This window comes from Labrus bergylta, chromosome 10 (assembly GCF_963930695.1).
Source record: "Labrus bergylta chromosome 10, fLabBer1.1, whole genome shotgun sequence".
Taxonomy (NCBI): Eukaryota; Metazoa; Chordata; class Actinopteri; order Labriformes; family Labridae; genus Labrus; species Labrus bergylta.
The window spans coordinates 5257325-5282287 of NC_089204.1; the positions used below are offsets into that span (position 1 = coordinate 5257325).

Here is a 24963-nt window from a genome sequence, read left to right on the forward strand (position 1 = left end):
TACACATTGGGCGTACATGTTACAGCGCGAGCAGGAGGTGAGAAAAAAATAAAAAAATGGATTGGCTGTGGTTGTTGAGCTTCTTTCTTCAATCCGCTGGCTTTCTAATTTTCTATTGTTTCGTTCTAAGAGATAAATCCACAAAGTGCATTTAGCTGTCGTCGTGAAAAAAAGGACGAGAGGATTTTAATCTCAAAGTTTTTTTTAATTAAAGGCAAATCTTTACAAAGATTTATCTTTTCAGATAAACATTTTCGTTTCTGCCCCATTGACAAAAACAAAATATAAATAATGATGAATTAAATAATCAAGGATTATATGTTCAAGTAATCAGCTGTTTTATGAAGGGAAATGTTTAAACTCTTTAAGAAAATACTAAAAGGGTCTTTGTCTCAATCATAAACAGTGTAGAGTATTTTAGTGTTTTTAGTTTTGTTATTCTGAGGCTGGTTAGTCTCAAAGACAGCCTCAAAGGCTGATTTAGCTGCAACTAAACCTGAGATGAAAGATAATACATTTATTGTTTTAAAATGAGCCTGTATGAGCTTAAATATTAGATGTTTTAGTAACTGGTTGTTTACCTATTAGCTACTGAAGCTTCTAACTGAATCTGTTTGGTTTGAAGTATTTATTTTCACACATCTGAGATGTGTTAAGTTGAAGCAGCTTATAATACCCAACTTCCTCATACGTCTGCTTCAAAATAAAAGCACATCACAGCGATGTCAATAACGGACTTTTATTGTGAAAAACTAAATGTGTTTATCATTCAGAGCTTTCGCGGAGCTGCAGCGGCGATTGTAGTCGCGAACGCTGCAGTGAGAAAAAGCACTCAGCCACTTCTTTGTCCAAGAGTAAGAACCACAGCCAACTTATTTTAATCATGTTGGACTTAAGACAACGAGACATCAGTTTATAAACACCTTCAGCAGGTAGACCCGCTCTAGTGGAGGTGCTTATCCGTACTGCACTAACTGAAGTGGCATCTCTCTCTCTCTCTCTCTCTCTCTCTCTCTCTCTCTGCCTCTCGTCGCTCAGGTGCCATGAGGGAAAATCATTCATAGCAGCAGAAAACCTACTTAAGTAAAAGTAAAAGTACAGATTTTAAAAACGACTTAAAAAGTATTAAGTATACCAAAAAACTACTCAATTACATTAACGCGAGTAAATGTAATTAGTTACTTTACACCTCTGCGCTCAACAAACCTCACACCTCAGGAAAATCATGGAAAAAAAGACAATCTTTAGAGCCATTGAAATGTCGGGACTTTGGGGGCGCTGGTAGCCTAGTGGTTAGCGCCCTTTGTAAGGAGGCTGTGGTCGTCCAAGTGAGCTGCCCGGGTTCCAATCTGACATGTGGTATGTCCTTCCCCTCTCTCTCTATCCCTGATTTCTGACTCAATCAACTCTCCTATCTAAACAAAGGCATACAAAGCCTGCCCAAATATCTGAATCTACTTTGTAGTGTGAACCCAAATTACAACCCAAAACTCAACTATGCACTAAATGCCTCTTTAAAAAAATGGGAAGAAATTCAAAAACATCCCTTTTAAATATCCTTTCAAAATGACCGTGTGGACTTGTGCTAGTAAATTGAACTATTCAAAATCTATTCACTGCTGTTTTATTTAGTCGATTCATTCCGTCTTTTTCATGTGAATCACAAGTATATGTTCTGTCTTTTAAAACACATCAGCTTTAATAGTTTTTGTCTTAAACATTTCACGAGGATGCTTCTTGGTGTTCTTTAACATCAATAAAATAAAGGACTGGGGGAGGCTATTGGAAGTGGAAGAGGAATTCATGTAATGTATGAGTAGCATTTCATCACACACTAAGTGGATTACTGGTTGATGCATTGTTCATGTTGATTCCTGGTGCAGAAGTTGAGTATTACTGGAACATTGTGCTGGTAATTGCTGCAGTGTTTGTTCTATTTTCAGAAACAAACATTGATTCAAAGATGTTTTCCTCTTCTTTGAGGACAGTGTGTTTTATTAAAGGCTGCATGGGGTCTGTTTGTGTTGCTCTCAGTATTGGATTGTGCTTTCCTCCTTTATTTAGGTACATAAACTGCTCCTGAGTTTGCAGTATAGAGAAAGTACATAACGAGGAAATGCATGTGGGAGGTGCAGCTTCAGCTTCAGTCACACCTCGGGACAAATCTCAGTTTGGAGGTTGAGAATAAAAAAGAGTGTGTTGAAGGTGTAAATGTACACAGACACAGTTTGGACACTCAAAAAGACCTCTGCTCCAAATGGAGATATCATTTAACTTCATAATGAAACTTGATTTAAATTACACCTTTCAAACAATGGGAGGATCTCAAATGGTTTGAGAATAGAGTGAAGACCATACTGTAAATATTTATGGACGACGCCTGAGTGACGTCTTCCATCTGTCCCATATATGGCGGTCTCCATGCTGGAAATGCTGTCTCAGTCTAACTTTCAGTCAACCTTGACAGACTGAGAGCTGGAGCTGAGGCGGGTTTAAAGCCTCTTTACAAACATACAGTACATTACATTGCGCCTGCCACCTTCTTGAGTATAACGCTTAGCCTTCAATTAAATCAAAACAGATAAGTTATAAAAATAATTCACCCCCCTTACAGTGTGTGCCGAGTGAGACATGAGTTAATCAGACTTATTTTGTTTTTTTGAACCAGGCTGTAAACATGTTTGTGTCTGCTGTAAAAACTGACTTTTTTGAATGAGGTGTGTATATGACTTCTGTTGCTTCTGCAGCCGGCCCCTAGTGGACACTTCTTGAACTGTAGGACTTCCTCATCAGCTTCATTTATCACAGCTTCACTCCCTCTTAGTTGAGTATTTGTTTCTCTTATTTTAAAGCAACACCTTAAGATTCAATTATGGGTTTTGGTTTTAACCCCTTAAAAAAAAAAAAAAACTCCACCTATAGGTTTAAAGTCATCCAAGTCTGGTTATATTTTAGGTCATCACATTTTTGACTGTATCAGGCCCAGTCCTGATAGTGATATCAGTAAGTGAGTAACTTTATTTAATGTAATGGCATCCATCTACACTGAAAACTGTGTGCTGATCAGTGACTGCTAAATGCTTATGCTTGTGTTCTGACAGAAAGAGATCTGATACCCTGTCAAAAAGGATCCCTGAAATTGAAAAATATAAAAACAGTGTTTACTCAAAAGCATCAAGGAAAGTTTAGCAGGCTTCACGTGGTTAAATATTTCAAAGCCTGTAAAAAGCATCCATACGACTGGAGGTTAAATCACTGTCAGTGTTTGGAGAATTGTCATCATTTTTCCTGGAGAAAAAAAAAAAGCCTTTGTCACTGTGAAGAGAGGTAGAGATGGCATCATTTTTGGCTGAAAACATCCTCACTGTGGGTAAAATAGCTATCACTGTGGGTGCAAACATTATCACCACAGATAGAAATGTCATCACTGTGGGTATCAATGTCATCACTACAGGTAGAAACGTCATGGCGGTAATAACACACTCACTTTGTTCTCTCTCATGGTCACATTTCTTAAAATGGGTGATTATTATCATCCCTGGAGCCAACAGGAATCTCACAAAATCACTGGATGTTTATTTGACAACGCTATCCAGGAAAAATTGTCCAGTTTCAGAAATAGACGAATGTGCAGCATGAAGACATCCAGGAGCACAGCCGAGCTGGATTCTTAAGCTGGGATCAGACTACAGGATTTGAAGAATGTCGACATATCTCATATTTTCAGGCCGTCTGCTGCAGATTTCTCTCATAAAACCTTGTCGTATATGTTCCAAAAGAAGCTTCCAACTTGCCGTGAGATAAGGATGGGAAATTACAGATTACCAGATTTATTTGGATTTGTAAATAGGATTTGGAAAATTGGACCATCCTGAATGTTGCACACATGTGCATTCTCGCAATGTGCGTTGACAAACCCAAAAGAAGCACGGAGCTACGACAGCAGTACAAATCTCTGCAGAAAAATGGAGTGACAAACTGGTGGAGGGCAGAGTGGCCAAGCAGCTTTGGGAACCGGGGGCACAGCAGTCTTTTCTGCTAAAGCTGGAGTCACCTTAGAGACACATGCAAATTAGTCTCAACTTCTCCGCTCATTTTCAATTTCCAAAGGGTTTTATCAACTGCGGCTGACCAAAAAGGCTGTGCACACACTTTCAAAGAGCTAAAACCAATTAAAGCAACAAAACATCTGAGTTGTATTCAATGCATACATTCAGTGAGCCTTTACTTTTACTTAACGGGTCGAGACATTGACAGACTTATCCAAAAAACAATTCAATTTCCCAACATTATTAACAGAGGGATTACTGGGGCTGAGTTGACCGATAAAGACTCGATCATGTGTGGCTTAACGTTGCGTCAGATTTTGGCAAGAACCTGCAGTTTTTTTAAGCTTTTTGCAGGTAGTAATCTGAAAATGTTGTAGATGTGGGAGGCTGCTCTTTTAAAATGAGCAATGATAGATGTCAGATGGCTCAGGTCATAAAAAGTTAGATAACATCACAGTGATGTTTGAGGATGGAACAACCAATTTGACCCGTGCACCACAATCCCCTGATGTCAAACTCATTGCACCCCCGAGGATGTTCTGAAATGAAACGTCCAAAGAACAAAACATCCACCAATCAACTCCAAATTACCTTTGGATACCTCAAGTTCCCGTCGATGTGTTGGCAGTACATGCCAGGGCCAAGAGGCGGTACTCACCTGACCACTGATCACTGGGTAGTAATCACTCCTCCTTATCTAATATTTCCCACATGTGGATTTGATTGGACCCGCTTCTTTTCTTGTTCACATCAGTGACCATGATACAGTGTCAGAAGTAAGGCTGTACCCCATTTAGTACTTTGTGAGCCCTTCATCAGGCTAAGCCGTCTGACGGCGACATGTTGAAAGAAAATATTGTCAAATCTTTGCTTACAAAGAACACTGCAGAGAAAATACAAATCTTCAACAGTTAGACTTTAAAATATAGGTTTTATACAAAAAAACAAGCTGCCAGTGCAAGTTGTAATCATTCTCAATTTGTCTGAAAAATAAGAACGTATTGCCTCCTTTCCTTAGTCATTTAAATTCAGTACAACATCCATCCACAGCTTCAGCTCTCTGCTTTCTTTAGGCTGATTTATATGAGCCAACTTAACATTTAAAAATGGTCATGAGTTGTAAACCTGAATAACACATCAGCTTTGAGAGAGTAAACATTTGAAGGAGAGGATAGAATTACATTGTTTTGTCTCTACCCTGGTCGACAGGTCAGGGTGGTAACAACTTGTAAACGTAGCCAAACCCTTTAGCATCCATTCACTCTAAATTACTCTTTTTTCATTATTTTACTCTTCAATGACTCACATGGGAGGGACTTCATTCTAAAAACAACAATGCAGTGTACATCCCTTTACCAAAAGACAACTGCACACGAAGAGTCAGCCACAATTGAGACACTACTATAAGGTCAAACATGTGGACTGTTGGAGGAAAGCCCTAAATCTAAGAAAATAGAAATGTTTCACTTAAAAAGCAGAATCCTGTCAAACAAACCCCTCTCATGTTAAAGGTGTACAGTTCTTTGTAACTTAAGGTGCTTTCTGTGTCTGGTATCTCTTCCCTATATTTTCCCTTGCCTTGCATAAAGTCCATCCATAATAGGTTCTAATCAATACAGGCAGAACACAGATAACAGCATTTACCATCAGACTGGTAATTATCTGGACTGTATATCTGCTTTCGAGAACGTATAACAAGGTGTAAATGAGTTCTTTGTGTAGTGCCAAGACAGCGTTTTCTTTGGAGAAATGTAAGTGCTGAGTTTGAAGGCGCTACAACAGCAGTTACTGAAAGAGAGAGGAGGCAGCTCTTTTACCTTTGCTTTTATTTCTGCTAACACAAGCCCTAAACACATGTGAAACCTCCTAGTTTGATCATTCATCTTCACTTTGGCCCCGCTTGTTATCTCTGAATGATAGTCATTTGCTTTCAGTCGATGTGCAGCTGCTACAATCAGGATCTCGTCTTCATGGCTTCATGTCTCACTCTATTCTCTGTCCATGTTAATGCACGACGCAGCCAGGCAACAGGTCCGATTGTCTTCTTGCATTTGTTCTGATTAAAACCCCGTTCTCCTCTGTGGGAGCTGCCACTCAGCATTACAAAGACAGTAGTTTGCTGCTTCACCACAAAAAGCCTGCAACATAGTTTCTTTTTTTTCCCTCTGTCAGTCAAACAGGGTTCAAGGAATTTTTTCACTTCAAGGATTTCCTTTGATCACGCCTGCTTGGACATTTTCTCTGCTTTTTCCCGGAGGTGGTCTTCAAAGGCTGTTACTGTAAAATGGGATGCAGAACAGAATGATTGTAGATGGGTAAATCAGAATAGATGGATTATACAACTGCAGCTAATACAGCAGATTGGTCAGTGACATTTTGCTAAAATTATTACCCCTTCAATGTCAAATATGTAAGATGATATTTTACTACTCCATCAACTTCAGGGGACTTAAAGAGGGAAGAAAGTGTGTTGTGATTAAGCTGCAAATGTGGACATTTATTTCAGGATGCCGTTGCTACGTGACGGGGTCGTTCCACTCAGAGGTCAGAGAAACAATTAGGGAACTTTAATAAGAATGATCGGGGAGCGTAAAGTGGGACGGCCGCTGCAATAATGGGGGACAGTGATGGAGTAAACCTTGTGTTACAGAGACAGTTGAGAAATGGTCCACCAGCTTTTAGTGTACAGGTTGATTTACTTGTATGACGATATTTAATGTAATCTACAACAAACAGAGAGACTGTAGTACACTCTCTGCAGTCATCTTTGTAAGGATGCACTAAGGAGGATTAGGAACAGATATCTCTGAGGGGGACCTAAATGATAAGTCAATGCATCAAGAATCTGTTGAAGCATTTCATTTGAAATAACAAAAATGAACCTCTGTGCTAAGCTATACAAAAACTATAAAGAAAGATATCTGTATAAGTAAAAGGTTTTTATTTCACCCTACAGACCAAAGTCCAACCTTTATATATGTCAGTGCAGTTATTGGAACAAAAATACCATTCAGACCATTTAGCACGTTCTGGGCTTCATGCTCAAGTTATCATAAATTAGCAACACATGCTTACACTTTTTGACATATTGTAAGATCGGCAACAATAACTGGTACAAAATGAAAGTTGTGAAATGGGTTGCTGTCTAGTTTTATATGAAGGCACCATAACGTGTGTGAATGTGTATGAATGGGATTAGTTTATATACTGATGGACACTTGCCATCAGTGTGTGAATGGGTCGACGTGTCCTGCGATGTAAAAGCGCTTTGAGTAGTCAGAAGACTAGAAAAGTGCTTTACAAGCTCAAGTCCATTTACCATTTAACTACATAAAATAAATATTGAAATCATTATGGTTAAAGGCGTATTTGTGCAGCTACATGCTGGTTTAAACTGAACCTGTTTAAAGTAAAACCCCGTCAGGTAGTGTGCGATAATAAAGGGATGAAACAGACCCCAAACGGTGCTGACTTCCGCTCTCTGAATGGAGTGCTTCTTACTGCTGTTGGCAGATAGTTTCTTCTTCAGTCTTACGTTTCAATTCATTACTCTCTGTAGGCGAGGAATATTCTGTTCACACCTGACAACACAGTTTTTCTGGGGCAAATAGAGCAATTCTCACAGGGAAGAGGCACATTTATTTACGTTGACAGGGCGAGTATATGTTTCCATAAAAATGTTGCCTAGTGCAGCTTTAAAAGCTTGGTGTTTGATGTGCGGTGTGGAAATCTGCTACAGAAAGCGAGCGGTCGTGACAATGAAAGAGGGATGAGGAAAGATAGAGTGACACAGGAAGAGAAGGGAAGCGACAGGGTGGTTTTTATCCCTGACGAGGCTGTATCAGCAGGATGGTCATCTAATCAGCCGTCACAGCGGGACAACTACATCAGTTAGCATCACTGATAAATCATATTGACAGCTAATGCCTGACAGAAGGGGGGTAATGATAGAGGAGGGATTGTGGAGCTGTTGAGAAATAGACTGAAATTAAAGGGAATCAGGAGGAAGAAGAGTGATGGATACACTCAGGGGAGGGGACGATTCTAAAAGAAGAGAAAAAGTACATTTAGGATAATTGCACGAAAATTATCCGTTCAATCACTGCTCTTGGATTCTACCAGCCGTTTCACCACCATCACCTCACCCGCCGTCCCCCTGCCTTCACCTCTGCATCCTCCCATCCACCCACGCAGTGTCTCTCACAATGCTTAAAAAAGGATAGGACGTATTCATAGACTCGACGAACCCTGTGTTTTGCACGAAATGATATTGAATAGCTGGTCATTATCCCCCCTTTAATCCTACGACTTGCAATTTATTTTTCTGGAATTACAGTGTACAGAGAAGTAATGAGTTGACTTTGTGATCTTGGCGAGATGGAAGACGAGGACAAAGGAGGGGATATAATGAGCGAGAATGGAATGTCGGAGGTCGGGGGCTGAAACAGGGTGTTGTCTCGCTCAGGAGACAGATCCTGCTCCATTATTGATGAACGTGAATGGCACAAGGTTTCAGGGAGGTCCGGTGTTGGGCTGAGTCCGCCTGTCATGTAACATTAATTGACACAGGACTTGCGGTGGCTCTGGCAGCCGTCTTTCCAGGGCTTCCGTTTCAGTTTGCTGCATGATTTATTTACAGCGACACTCCACCGAACAATCGTTGAGCTCATCTTGTGGTTGCTGGGATATCACTCTAAAAAAACATGGCGGGTTACTGTGGAGAACCAGGAAGGTCATGTTGTAAGAGATGTTCTGTACATGCATGGACAAATCGGTAACTGCCTCTTTAAACTGATCTCTCTACTCTGAAAACTCAGCGTTATTGAATGAAGATATAATCAGAGAAGCTCCTCATTGCTAACTTAGTGATGTTATCAGCAGGATTGCATAGTCTAAGTTAAGTGTTCCATAGCATACCTTTGAGCTTTTCAGGCCATAGCTCCCAGACCTTGCAAAGCTCTGCCCGTATCTTTGCGCTCTGCAGAATGCTTTCAAGAATCGTTGAAAGATATTACTGGTTCAGGCAGCATTACGTCTTTAATTGCACCTCGGCTTTTACTGGTTATTTTATCTGGGAACTGTGTTTTAAATCTTGATCTCTGTTTTTTTATGGAAACCCTCAGAGGACATGAATCCACATATTTAAATTTACTCAGTTTTCCCATGATAATGATAATGATCAGATTTTGACGTTTTTATCACATTATCTTGAAATAACAACAGTGATTAATTTCAGTCGTTTTCTCAAGATCTCGAGAGATTCACTCGCTATTCATGGAACGACAAGTTTGATAAATTGAGATCATGTGGACACTTTGGAAATGTACCTGTTTACTGAGGGTATAGTCCTCTAAGCGGGCGGTCCTGTTTGAATCCGACCTGTTGTTCCTTTCGGATTTCTGACTCTACCCACAGTCCTATCCCTAAATGAAGGCATCAGAAAGAAATTCACTCCCATTCAGTTCAAAGACATGAGGTATTCGGACCAAAACTGTATTTTGAACAAGTCTGTAAACGTGAACTTCTGCTGAACAAATGCAGATTTTTACCTGGGTGTTGAAAAGGACTTGTGGGCCTTTTGGGAACGAGCCTCAAGTGGACGCTTGCTTCCGCTTGGTCCAAACTTTCTTTGAAACAGTCTCAGTTTGAGGTTAAGGTAAAGATCAAGGTTTTGGGAAGGATAATATGTCACCACTGTAAATAGTTTCACATAAAACACAGGCGATTTCCTTGGTGAAAGAGAAACAGATTTGCTGGGACAGTTAAGGGGCTCTTTGATGCATGCTGCTACAACCAGTAAAACCAAAGCTTTATAGAGACCCGTTACAAAAAAACACATAAGGGATGTGAAATGGATGGATTTTGCAGGCTTGGAGCTGTTTTTTAAAGTCAACATTTCATACCAGTGTGTTTGTTAAGGCAACCTGTTGTCAGTTGACATCACATGTTGATGTTTCCTCCTGTAACCAGTCCATGAAGGCTTGCCCATGATGGGCTGCTCTGGAGACTGTTTGTTGATCAGAGGTGATGCATTTCCTATTTACAATGCCAACAACTGCAGTTTGTTTGTATGAAATATGAGAGAGAAGAGCAAAGATGCAAAGTTCCTGATCACTCCGCTCTCTATTTTTGTAACAATGCAGGGGCACAGGATGTGGGAACATATTTTCTGTCACCTCATGGCCACAGTGACACTGTGTTGGAAACATGGTGCCATTAGGAGGAATACATTAATGAGCCAGTGTAGGCTCTGACATGAGTCACGAAAAATGAGATCACTTCTTCTTCCCTTTTAAGATCAGACTGCTCTGAGCTTCCAGGCTCTGTGATGGAGGGAACAGTTCAAAGCAAATATCAGGCACAAAATATTCTCCTTCCAACAGAGGCTGAAGAAAATACATGGCACCTTAAATCAATCTGGCGTGGGAGGAGATAGCACTTACAGAGACATGTTCCCAGATCCCAAGAGAACCATTTTTTCAAAGTAGGAAACTGTTCAGTGATACAGAGGGAGAAGACGGATGGTATTTGCCAGCCTTTTTAACTCTGTGCATCATGAAACATGTTGGAAATGATAATCATAAAAACATACAGCCATCAAGGATGAAGCAGTTTGAATGAAATGTCCTTTTTTTTTTTTAGTTATTGGATCTTTTAGGAAACGTTCGCTTCTTGGTAAATCCATGAAAATGACGCTCAGCCCGGGTCTCTCTATGAGCAGCCATTCCAGGGCACAAACACATTTTGCATCCTTTTGCACATTTTGCTCCTCAGCGGGAACATCACAGCAAGTTACCAAAATACCAAATGACTGCCATCAAGAAAGTAAAGCTTTGTGCGTTTTGTAAAAGTGCCGGCACACAGCCCATCAGAGGACTGTCACCCTGAGTGCTCTTGTAGACCAATCAGCAGGCTGATTTATGCGTTGTGCTCCTAGAACCTGTCACTACTCATTCACTGACAGTTGAAATGTGAATTTTTGGGTTGCTCGCAGTAAGCGATTGCCCTCTCAGACGGTTTGAAATAGACCATCTGATTGGTTAGATGCACTGAAAAAAACAACTCATAAGATTTACTTAAAAAAAAAAATCCTCGTAACAATTTGCACTCAAGTTTTTGAGTAAATTTTACTGCTGTAATATCAAGTACAACTTCCTTAATAGTATTAAGTAAAATCTACTTATTTCTTATGGTAACATTTGTGAAAATATTAGGCAAGTGTTACTTAGTTTTAATGATGTTTCAATTTTTATTACTCACAAATTAAGTAAAATACAGTATATTTTTTGTATACGTATACATTTTCAACATCAAAATATTGAGTAGATTTTATTTATCTTTGATAATTACTGTCATAAAATTATCAAGTACTTTTTATCTTTTTTTTCCCTGTTTGATCATTTTAATTACTTAGTTGTTTGAAGTTATATTACCTAATCTAATTATGTAAATGTTGCAAATTGTCTTTTGATAAATATTACCAAATACTATTAATAATCACAGAGCCAAAATACAATTCTATTATTTATTTATAATCATTTGTCAGGTACCTTATGTAACACCTCATTTTTACAACAGCCGTGTAGAATTGTACATTGTGCTAACATTTCACATGACAAAATTGAAATAAAATCTCAGCAGCAGTAAATGCTGATAGGCATCAATAAACAAAAAATGTTTACCTTTACTGAGTGATCATTATGCTCTACAGAAAGAAAAAATGCATATCACTGGAAACTCAAAATGTTTTTGACCCCTGGAAGCATAAAATTAAGGGCACATCAGATGACAAAAACAGATTATGACCCCCAGTACAGCATACTTTGTTTGAGCTGACAAAGTATGCTGTACTGACATGAACAACATTCTAAACCGCAACATTACCATTAACATATTTATATTAGTATTCGGTTAAAACATTAAAGCACCCCAAAACAGGTTGAGTACAACATCAAATCCTCTGTTAAAACCTTGATTAAAAACAAAGGTTAGGACAAAAGTATTAACATTTACTAGACAAAGAATACAATTTTAACTTTTTCTTTACCTTGTGAACATGAATGACAGCAGTCGCCTTGGTTGACAACAAAATTAGGAACATTTAAGAAAGAAAACTCCTAACATCTTGTTAGCCATTAGACTGCACTGTGTACCTCCTGGACAGCAACTTCAACTTTAAAGCATGTACTTTTGGTGACAGCTTTATCCCATTCAGTTCCAGGAAAGGTTTCTGAAACACCTCAAAGGTGTAGTGCAGAGCCGAGGGGCATGCAAGGTTGAGGGCATAAATCAGTCCCATAAGCAACGTGCAAGCTTTGGCTGTGCTGCTGCATCCTGTCAATACCTCCTTCCCTTCAAGAAGGATGGAAACATCTACTGGTTCTTCTCCATCAGTACCATGGACGACCAGGATCTTGAGTGGCATCACTGCGATTGTCCTCCTGTATAAAATTCACAAGAAAAAATAAAACTATTCAGTTGACAACAATTCAAGAGTAGGAATACCAGCCTTCTATAGACTATTACAAGAAGTGTTGTAAAATGTATTTAAAAATTATGCCTGACTAAAAGTATTTAAATTTGGTGGTAAAATACTACTTTGGTGCAGAATTTTTTTTTATTAAAATCACCCGTAGATATGGTACTCAAGTAAAGGTCTTCAGGTATTTGATATTATACTGTGTACAATTTGATATCAGATTGATATGCAAAACAAGTACACAGACATTTGAAGTATACATTTATTTACGTGTATGTATTTGCTTAGTTACACTCCACTGAGGACAAGCTAAAATGGGTTGCAGCAATACTGAGTTTTTTTTCCTTTCTGGTTAAAGTCATAGTTTATTCACTCAACCGTTATTTCATAAAAAAATGAAACCTGTCTTTGTTTCTTTTTTTCTTGCTTTACCAAAAACATACTGAACTGTGACTTCAAAACCCAGGTATATGTCACTAAAAATTAATTTAGAAAAAAAACATGGTTTACCAGGCAATCTTCGAAAAGTTCCTCTTCTTTCTCACCAAGGTATAGTATGAGGCCACGGATAACTGCGTCACGTCTCATGTCAGTGCTTGGGTTCTGTGAAAAGAGTAATAGTGTCAGTTCCAAACAATAATTTGTACACAATAAACTATCATGTCAGAAGATACGACTACTTTTGCAAGGAGCAGTGGTTTGTTTTCAAAGAGCAAGAGCCATGTGTGGAAAGGAGAAGTATGTTACAGAGAGTGAGAATGTGTGTGAAACTGTGACACACAGTAGATATGTCTTCCTGCAAAAGATGTGAACAGGAACCCTTTAAATCAAACATACCTGACTCAGTTTATCCGGATGGGGCCTCAGCCTGGTCCCCACAACACCTCCCTTGGCTTTCATCAGGGCAGTTAGCTTTGGTGTATAGTGGTCAAGTTTGTACATGAAGCTTTGCTCTAGAGAAATTGTACTTATTCTCCGAAACTCCTCCTTGATCTGAAATGACAAGGATTCAGAAGTATGACATTAGTTAATGGCAAAACAGTGAAAAATGAATTCTACAGGCGTTTTGAATGCAGGTAAGGGTGAAAAGCACCAAGCAGCCACTTCTTAAAATGATCAACTTGGAGAAAGGCAAACATTTGGCCTATGGTTTTAACTTTGAGAGAGAAGTCTGTTTAAAGGTTATTAATGTTCATGCACTGATACAGGAATACTACACAATATATTTCCATAAATACATTATTGTTACAGCCTTAAAGGAACAAGTAACATTACAAAGGGTATAAAAATTCATCTACCTCAGATTCGCAAAACAGAGCAGGCCATCTCTCTTTGAAGTCATCCACCACTGGACTTCCACCCACACCCTCATGCCTTCGACAGGAAAGCATTTTGGCCATTTTTTCTTGAATCACCTTAGCGTTGTTCCTGGTCTTTACTTCCTTAAGAAGCTGCTGTCTCTCCATCTCAAGACTGTCCGTACTTTCTCCACTTGGGTGTGGAGGAAGGTAGTTGAGCTCAGCCCTCTTTGGTCTCTTGCAATTTTTTGCAGGATTTCTCGCACCAGGGGATTTCCTTTTTAAGGAGTTGATATCAAGCTCAGGACAAGGTACTTCACGTCTTCTCATTTTGGCTTTTTTAACAGAGCTTCTACAACTGCCAATATTTGAGGACCAGTAGGATAGGCAGTGAACTGGAATATTTCATCAGCAAGTTTCTCAAGTATGTCAGAGTTCATGCTTGGATTCTGAAGGGGGGAGCCATCATTTTCATAAGCCACATTTCCTGCTTGAAGGAGGATTTCAACATTAAATGAAAAGGTGGGTATCACAAAATTAGTTGGCGAAGGTTTAGATGCTCTGGTGGCTGTGGTAGAATGATGGTGTCAGATGAGCAAACCGAGAAATTGTCATCCAGGAAAGACAGAGTCATGGACTCGGGAGTGGAGGATGCAGCAGGTTCATTGATGGGGGTCAATGTGAGAAGAACAGAAGGTTCACTTTGAACCAGTTTGATTGTGTCTTTGTCCTGAATAATATCAGTTGATTTTAGAGTGAAGAATTGGTTATCAAAGTCTTTTTTTTCCCATGTACATATTAGTAAAACTCCCTTGTAGATTAAAATGATCCTGTGCAGCGGCCAAAAGTTCTTCTGCTGTACAAGGAATCCCACCTGGTAGGGGTAACTTGTGAATTTTAGTCTCTTCGATTATAACTCGTAGCTGGGCAGGGGCTGACAGCCTTATAGCCTTGGTCCAGCAGAACTGAAAAAAAAACCAAATAAAGAACAAGGACACAATTCAATGAGACAACAGGGAATGACACTTTCCCACAAGAGACTGTGAAATTTTATAGCGAGCATTTTAAAAAACAGTTCAAATGTGGAATAATTAAAAAAATAAGTCAAGAGGAGATGGTACATAACAATAAGGCACAAACTGGTTTGAAGGGATGCTTTACCTAGTTTGATAAGCAGATATGGTGTTTAAGAGAAATATTGTGTCATGCATACATGCAGTGTATTTCTACTTGCCTGACTAGGACTGTGCAATGTTTGATCAGTCACTGAACAGCCCAGCTCTCCTGACTCCCTCTGGTCACCTCTTGTCCCGGCCGGCTAAATACAAAAACTTCTGTTCTGCCTCCTGTTAATGAACACAATTTTATAAGAGTAACTAACAATTTATAGATTAACTTACAGCCATTTTCCACTGCTGTGTTTGTCTCTTGACTGTGGCACGCAGCTTCAAAGATACACCGCACCGCCATGTTAACAGTTGAGAGATGATGTTTCGAGGTGAAAGCTCAGAGAAAACAACTAAAAAAACGAAAAACTTCGGTATAGCACCGTGTTATATTCGCGCTATGCGTGACAGTACATGAGACAAAAACAACAGCTCTGAAAAATATATAGTATCTTGCAAATTAACCGCACGGTGTGTGACTGGTGGAGTGAACGGGCTTTTAACAGGATAGCTAGCATCAAGCATTCATCTGTGCAGTGATATTCCACACAAACCTTGGAGTGTAGACCTGTTTCTCCCTCATTTTGTGTGGCCAGAAGTTTAATAAGTCACAGCTGTTATAAAGTCATAAGTCATAAAGCTGTTACTTACCTGAGAGATTCTGGAGATATTCACAACTCTGTCTACCAACGGACGTCTGCGCGGTACTTTCGTTTGTCCCAAGGCGCATGCGCTGATTCAAACGCGCTCTAAAATTGTGTTGTAAAATTTACTCAGTATTTTAGTGTTTCTAGCAGGGACTAAAAAACATTTAAATGGTATGAGAAAATCCAAAATAAGACTTACTCCTTCCACACAGTCATTTTCAATACATGAATAAATTGTGTACATACATGTAATTTTACTTGACAAAATATAGTTCCCGCTGAAACTTAACATTTTATTGTAGACATTAGGACAGTTCAATTAGTATATTTTACTACACCACCAAGTTCGTTTTATCAGTGTGGGTACAGAAGTGTCCAAGTACACTAGTTAGATATTTGGTTTGTCCGCCATCCAGATGTTTGATGTGATGCTAGTCATGATTACTTGTAAGCTTGAATTAACCACAACCTGAGGTATTTATTTCATGCATTATAACCTAAAAATATGAATTATATGTATGTTAGGATGGCCGGTCTGTGCAGTCTTAACTGATCATTTTAAATAAATGAGCCGTATTGAGCATGAGCAGGCTTTATTTTCCTTACTTTATGCAGAGGGTGCAGCCACCGTTCACGTTCATATTTTCTGTAACATTTCCCCACTAAGGTCCATCCATGTAAGAGCATGGCTTAGCTCCACATGCAAAACACAAAACAGGACCGAGTCAAACCGTTCATAGACGTCGCTCACAGCCAGACAAAAGAGCAGAAACTTTTGAATGTAATCTCTTGATAAATCGATAGCTGGTTTATATAGAAATAAATATATGAAGGATAAACTTCCCCAGCGCGAGAAACAAGGCCAAAAAAACAGAGAAAGGGTTTTTCCTGAAGTAAGACGTGATGTAAAAAAACTGTGCAGAAATTGCGGTCAAAGCAACAGAGTCCGCTACACGACGCTATAATGAGAATAAATTGCCTTTATATCAATGCAAGGTGTGGCCCAATGAAATCAGACTATCAACAAAATTATCATTAGTGCATAGTTCATAAAAGTAACTAGTAAAAGCTATAAGGCCTCTAGTTTTAGTATGAAAGGTAGATGCCATCACTATAAGATTAAGATTTACTTTATTGATCCCGCAAGGGGAAATTTCTGTTTTTACACTCTGTTACTCATGCAACATACACATAGGCTGAAGTATATACACACATGCAGAAACAGGATCCTATGGACATGCACTAATGGAGAGATGTCAGAGTGACGGAGCTGTTCTAATAACAGCTCATTTCTATGACTACAGCATGAGAGCCAAATGGTAAAAACAGCTCCCTTTATATTTAAACGTTTTAAAAGATGTTGGAAATTACCTTTCTGAAACTTTTAGCAAAGAACCTTGATCGTTCGCGGTCCACAACCTGCAGCTCGGATCTTCACTTTTCATTTTCCTGTCAGGGATGTGAGCGGTCCATTGCCTCTGAATATCCTGGCTCATCTCAGTATAAAAAGGTGTCATTAAAATGCCCAAAACAAAGCTCATATTTTGCCAATGTGCTGTTTTAATTGAGCACAATGAAAGGATTGCTGAGGCAGCAGCATCCGATCACACTGTCTGGAACAGGAAGCCAGTCGGTCATGCAAAACCAGCCAAGCTCTCCCACAAACCAATTAATTATTTATGGGCTTCAGTGGAGCAGAGAAAGTTAATTTATTGTTATCATTAGGAAAGTGTTCTGTTTGGGTCCATATGAGGAAGAGTGGAGCTACAGTTACAGGCTCTCCAGATTAGAGAGAACATCATATGTCAGCGACAGACGGTTCTCTCACTTCACAAGTTCACAAAACGCCTCCTAATGTCTGCGATGAAGTTCAGGAAGGAGAGGGGTGAAAACATTCAGATTTAAAAGGTGAGCAACAGATTATCATCTTGTGATAGATCCCAGGAGAACTGGGAACATTTTCCGTTTTACTTTAATACGATTAGACTTTCTTTTGCAAGGTGTTACCCCCCTGCTGGCCATTGCAAACATACATCCATCTTTTATCTGTAGCGCTTTTCTCTTTCGGGGTCCCCTATAGCCCACAGATTTGGTTTGACTTTGCAGAGCCAGATACTTCTCCCACTTCTTATAAACAGCCTATGATTAAGCCAGATCAAGTAAATATTTAACAGCTCTGAGTGGAGTTTTTTTTAATGATATCAATTTGTCATGTGAGTGAATATCAAGCAGCAACCCGTTGTGTTAAATGAGGCCAACTCAAAGTGAAAGAAAAGTTTAGTTCCTGGGGTGTCCACCTGAGGCTGACTCTAATGTCCCATTAACACCCACATCCATTTTTACAGCAGAAATAAACATGTTTACAGCCTGATAGGAAAAAAAATGGTTTCATCTGGATTGTTCATTTCTTTATTGGGACACTCTGCAGGGAGGCGGGTGGAGGGGATGTATATCTCATCTGTTGTTAATATTAAGGTTAAGAGTTATGCATAATGAGGGGCGTGGCTGAATGACAGACTTGTGTGTTTAAGATGTTTGCTAAGAAGCTACAGGTCCGCTTCTTTATCTGTTACTAGATTGGCTGAAAGTTTCTTGTGAGACATAATTTCCAATATGGCGACCCATCAGTGGCGATTCTAGAGTCTGTTGGGGCGCTAGGCAAAAATCAATTGGGGGGGGGGGGGGGGGGGGGGGGGGGGGGGCATCCAACCAATGGCAGCAGGTCAAAGAGAGTGAGGTCTGTCAGATGGGAATCCCTTAGGGAGGTTTCCGACCGTCTTTGCATTTTTTGCCGCTGCTCTGGGCAGTTGCCTGCCTTGCCTGTTGACAAGCAACGACTCTGTGACCAATAATAGGGTCAGTCAGGAAAGTCTGAACACTAGTTCACACATTGTCTGTCTTTGCAAACATGTTGGTTGTGTTTGTTGGATTGTACTGGCCAAAGTACATCTGCAGTCTTTTACACAGTCATTTTGGGTACATATCAACAACTAATAAGTCGAACATCTTTAGTTCTCTCACACATTTTCTCATGTTTTCAATGTTGAGAGAGCGTTCACACTGACTAACATTTTAACCATTTCCACATTTTTTACTTTTGAATCTCTAAGCTGCCTTATCTCAAAAACCTAGTGTGACGTGACTTTATATCAAGAGTATTTATCAATGTTAGACTGGTAAAATAAATGCATGAAGGCATGCATCAAAGTCAGAGGAAGATATAGATTAAAAAAAAAAAAAAGCTGGAATCGAGATTGACACTTTTTCATAATTTAGTATAAAAAAATGTGAACATTTAGTGCCAACAAATAAGGACACTTGACTGGTCTCTGCTGCCCTTCAGTTTCTTTATTCACTGACAATAGAAATTTATATTTAGATGAGTCACAGTCCTTCCTTGGTAACACTATATTGGAAAAACATGGAGCTTTTATTGCACTTCTCCCACTCTTCACTGTTCCTGTTTATTACCTTTGGGCAGCCTAATCAACTTGATAACTTTGATTTGCAAATGTTTACTCCTCCACAGGAGCAAAGCGCCATAACAGCGGGGATTTAGAGTGAGGATCCCATTGTTTCTGATTAGGAATTCATTATTCGCTGCCCGTCTGCCGCTCTGCCCAGTGCACCGGCTGATTAGCAAGCCAGGAAGGAAAGGTAATGGCGAGAACACTAAACTCGATAGCTGTTTTATCGGCAGCGGTGCTTTATGATGCCTGCACTAATTGCTGGCGTGATTAGTGAGGTGTCTGTGCCCTCCGTGGTCGCTCGGCTGTCCTGTGAACTGAGCTCTGGCACAGCGGATCACAGGGGGAGTGTGGGCGTTCAGCGGATCGTTGCTGGAGGAAGACACAGGGGCATAATCGACTTCGAGCTCCTTTTTTTTTTGCCCCTGTCAGCCTTTTCCTGTGTGCTGCAATAAAGATAAATTAACTTAAAGGCAATCAAAGTGTTTTTCCTTGATCTCTTGGCAATAAAGTAATCTATTTGGAACTGTCAGTGAGAAGAAGAAGGTCCAAATAAAAAGGAGGCTGATTTGATCACCTGAAACGCTAGTGAAAGAAAACATCACATCTTTGCCTTTGAGTCTCAGAAGATTACCTTGGCCTCATATGAAAGTGGACGTCCTCAGGTTAAACGCTTCGCTCTGAATATGTTTTTATTCTCCGTGTGAGAGAGACAACAACATGTTCAAAGTGTTACTTTACCAAAGCTTTATGTCTATCTGCCATTCAGCGTGACCTCCATATTTAATGTTTGGATGCACGCTGTGGTCGAGGAGACCGTCAGCACTCAAAGTGAGATGACAGCACTCTTACTGAGGCTTTTGTTCCAACACATTTTCCCACCAGCAAGTTTGTTTAAATCAATTTGCATCAGGTTAGGTTTGCATACTTCTCTGCATGACCTTATTTCTGCTTCTTGGCAGACCTCTGCTTGCTTTTGACTTCCTGTGTTTCTAAAGAGCTACAGATTTATCTCTCCGTACTTGAGTTTGCAGAACTTATATGAAAAATTTAATCACACAGTTTTTATTTGCATCTTGTTTGTTCTGTAAGTCGTTGTCACGGCCAGCTCAAAACCCTGCGACAAATGAATGGAGGAGACAAGAGGAGGAGGAGACATTGGGGAACAGCCTCTCTCCCAAATCTCTCTCTCCAAGTCTCTCCCGAACAAGGAAGTGGGGCCAGCTCTTATGGAGGGAGACCACCGGGCCCACACCCACTGGCACCTGAAACAGGAAACAGACAAGACAGCAAAACAAGGAACCAGAGTCGTACACATATTAAATAACTGCCAATAAAATAACTAAAATATAAAATCTGAGATTATGGAGCGTCAGGTGGCCTAGTGGTTATGTAGCCATGCGCCTGTGGGTGGGAATCCGACCTTTGCCTTTTGCTGGATGTCATCCCCCACTCTCTCCTCCCGACGTTTCCTGTCTCTCTTCAGCTGTCCCGTCTAATAAAGACAACAAGGTTCTCTTGTTGTCCGTAGCCACTGGCTTTGTTAGTTTTAATTTACATTACACAAAATCTTTGATGCATGCGTGCATAGATTTGTGGTTATTTGGTTAATGAAAAGTTGTTGTCACAGATTAATGATGTTATTTATATTTAGCCAGCAGACACATGTTGATTCTTTGGGTTGATATTGATTTACCTCCATGTTTCTGTCCTTCTGACGCCTGCTGGCAGCGCAGTGTTGAGCTGCTATCCAGGTTTCCCCTCTGCCTCTCTTTCTCTCCATCTCCCTCCCTGTCTCTGATGTGTCTAAGCCGGGCAGGCAGCCACGTCCATCAGCTCCATCCATCAAGCAGTGGGCCGGGTGGCAGCGAGACGATGACGGGCAGCAGAGAAGGGGCAGATGTTCTGCAGGAACTGATATGTGTTCACGTCCACAAGGGATGTCATTACGCGGCGGACAGAGAAACATGTAGCTGATTAGCGGCTTATTAAGTCAAGGACACTGACTCCCAGTGACACGCACGGCTTCCATTCTGGCTCGTGGTGCTGATGGTTTTGCCAGTCACACAGAACCTGAGTGTCTCACACAGATAACCTCTCCTTCTAATAACCCCCTGCTCTGTTGTTTAACTCTAAGCTCCTGTTGTACACCAAAAGAAAGCTCTGAAATAAATGCTGCTTTTGCCATTTGAAGTTCACCTAAAGGCAAGAACACGGAGGCACATAAGGTTTGTGGATTTATCGCTCGGAGAGAACACACTAGGTTGTGCAAAGTAAATAAAGCAGTGTGTCCCTGAGGCCGTGTAGGGATTGAGGAAAGTGGACAGTGCAGCGTAAAGAGGGCTTTAGCCCTGATCCAGGACAATGGCTAAATTGGTAACACTGAGAATCTCATCTGTGCCCTTTGTGTTCCCTTTAGTTGGATATCCTGAGTTGCTTCCTGTGAACAAAAAGCCCTGCTATGTGTTGTTGGAAATGTGGATTTACTCTAAATCACATCAGGCTTGCCCAGCAGCCTCCATGTTTTCTCTCATTCCTCCCCCTCAGCTTTTTTTATCACCTTTATGTCTAATACAGGAGAGCGTGCTGCATCATAAATTGCAGAGCTGTGTGTCTGCATTTCATAGTGTTGTGAGCAATCAGAGCAGTAAATGGGCTCAGGGTTATGAGCACAGTGAAAAATACAGGCAGAGATGGACCACTAAATGGGTCCTGTGATAGTTTCACTCAAATATAACATTGTTTCAGTAACAATACACAGTTATTTGTGAGCTAGTGATAATATTCCTCTGGACAGCACTGATTACATGCTTTTTTTTGCTCAGAGAAAATGAGAGTAAGAAACACAAATAAGCTCAGATATTTGTTTCAGCTCTGATGGACGTGAGAGGACACGATGGATAATTACAACTGGGGTGCTATTTTTGTCGTCTGATGAAAATAAATGTTTATCCTTTGAACCGGTTGAATCCAATTGGCATCCAAACTGACATCAATTCGATACAGATTTATAACTCATTTGAACCAAAACACACAGTCAACACACAAACAGACTTTGACCTGGTCTTTGCAGAGATTGAATGATCTCAGACAAACGCTAAATCATTCCATTTAACTTTAAGTCTCAACCTGTTATGATCATAAACGGTTACGGTTCAATTAGAGTCAGAAAGTGGTAATAAAAAAAAGATTACACAGGTGAGGATTAGAAAACGGGGCATTGCGTTTGAATCTGTACACGAGAAACAGAAAATTCCAAAATGGTGATGTACACCAGCTTTCATTGAGTGATTTGGTCTTTGCACTCATGTTGTGTCCTTCCCTTTTTTTAAAGATTTTTATCTTGGCTGCCCCCCCCCCCCCCCCTTATTTACATGTTTATACTTCCAGCCACAATGATCAAAATGACTTGAGATTCAACAGCAGGAATTACTGCAAACCAAAAATAGCCAACGAGAAATGAACACAAAATGAAAATTGGAAAATAAAAATAAAGGTCTGGGTGCTCCCCCTTTGGGAGGCATCCCCTGCAGCTTCCTTTGCTGTCTATAGAACCCCCACTCCACCCTGACCCCCTATGTATGTATGTATGTATGTATGTATGTATGTATGTATATATGTATGTATATATGTATGTATGTATGTATGTATGTATGTATGTATGTATGTATGTATGTATATATGTATGTATGTATGTATGGATGGATGGATGGATGGATGGATGGATGGATGGATGGATGTATGGATGTATGGCATGGGCATAGTGAAGCTCTTTCACTCTGCACTAATGTGTCTCAATTTGACAGTCAAATGCTCAGAGGGTGACACTGACTTACTTTGACTTCTAAATATTCTGTGTGAGAAAAAAACAATTGCCGTGTCAACAATCATTTGTAAATTCTTTGACAGTGTCATATTCCTGGAGCGCTGAAACTCACCTCGGTTTGTTCTCGTATATTTATTGATGTATCCCTGAGGGGTGAGTAAGATATCTAAATATGATAAAAATGTGTCAAACTGTTGAAACCTGCTCCGATATTTTTCATCTCATAGTTTTATTTTATAAATAAAAATCAATGTTTACTTTAATGTTTACAGGGCGGCAGTCGCTCCGTCTGTAGGGACTTGGGTTGGGAATCGGTTCAAGTCCGGAAATTGGTCTAGTATGGAGAGGTGCCAGTCCACTTCCTGAGCACTGCCAAGGTGTCCTTGAGCAAGGCACTGAACCCCAAAAACTGCTCTGGACGCTCGCTGTGGGCAGCCGCCTCACTCTGAGACCTCTCCATTAATACATGTCCATAGGATCCTGTTTGTGTATTTCAGCCTATGTTTGTGTTGCATGTTCATTAAACAGAGTGTAAAAAATGAATTTCCCCTCGCAGGATTAATAAAGGATAAATTATTATTATTATTATTATTATTTAATTACAATAAAGAAGCTCCAGATTTTCTCTGAGCTCATGATTTATAGTAACACAAGAGTTGTCTTCAGACAGCTTCAAATCTTAGCATTAAACACATGTACTTTGTTAGCTGTTAGCTTTAGTTTTTGTCCAAATGGAGGCGCAGCAAAACTGATTTATTCAATCACCTCAAAAAGAGACCTCGGTGCTGGGTTGTGTGTCTATTGAATCGTGCCCACCTGTCAATCGCGGCTAACGATGGATAACACGTATCGTTCATAAAATCAAGACAGATATGCTTTAAAATAATTCATCCCCTGTACAGTGTTTGCCAATAATGACAATTACTAGTTAGACCCATTTAGGTTTTTGTACCAGGCTGAAAACGTGTTCATTTATGCTGTAAAAGCAGACATTTTTGCTAGTCATGTGTAAGTGACATCCGGGGTTTCTGGAGCCAGCCTCAAGCGGACACTCGACAAACTGCAGGGTTTTGCACTTCCGCATTGGCTTCACTTTTTCAACACTGGAGATTGGTGCTTGGTCTTTTCAAGTTGTACAAGACATCAACAACCCTAAAACAAACAAAAAACAACCCAGCAGACAATTCAGTATTGTCAAAATCCGGATGTTGTGTGAAACATTGGTTTTAGTTTTATTAAATATCAGCCTGCCACAGTTTATAAACATCAGAGAAACAAATAATTGAAGGGCAGAGTTAGAGCGTTAACAGCCAATGGATCCAGGAGTCAAGGAAACCCCAGATTAGCTGTTGGAGATAGATGATAGAGCCTCTGGAGGTGCAGGGGAAACTTTTTGGTGCTTTCACTCAAGCCAGCAGTTGGAGTTTAAAGGCATTCAAGCCAAGACTTCTCCATGCTGTGCCATTGTTTGCTGTCTGACTGGCAACTGAAGATGCAAAAAAATGGAAACAACGTTGAGAGGAAAGTTCTAAGAGAAGATTTTCTAGCTGCGCCTGCATGCACATTTCTGATCCTAGATGAGAATTAAGGCTAAATTGTATCCAGGGTTCCAGGTTAGCATTACATCACATTCTTATTGTTTTCTTTGTTGGATTGTTTATTCACCTATACTTCCAGATAAAGTGGTAAAGGTGATCTGGATAACTGTTCACTTGTTTCTTGACCTCATTTCTTGCTCTGTAGGACTCTTCTTCTTCAGTAGCGCCATGTTCCCACATCTCAGCAATTATTTCCTACAGCGTCACCACATCTGATAGAAACTTCAAGTAGGACCGACATTGTGAGACCTGCTCTAACTTTAACCCAAATTAGGTTTGAAAGAGAATTAAAGAGGTGTGATATGAGCAGAGCTTCATGCAGCGTTCACGCCAGCCCCCTGCTGCATGGCTCACCTGTCATTTGCATTATAAAGAACAAGCCAGTACGCCGGGAGACGTGCCTTGTAGTGTTTTTCTATCAGGCTGCCAACTA

General features: G+C 40.1%; 1 protein-coding gene across 1 annotated transcript in view; it reads left to right on the top strand.

Moving 5' to 3' along the window:
• The window catches only part of dntt (deoxynucleotidyltransferase, terminal), a 97238-nt gene that overhangs the window by 70662 nt on the left and 1613 nt on the right, over positions 1-24963 (top strand). The gene's annotated exons all lie outside the window — the stretch shown is intronic.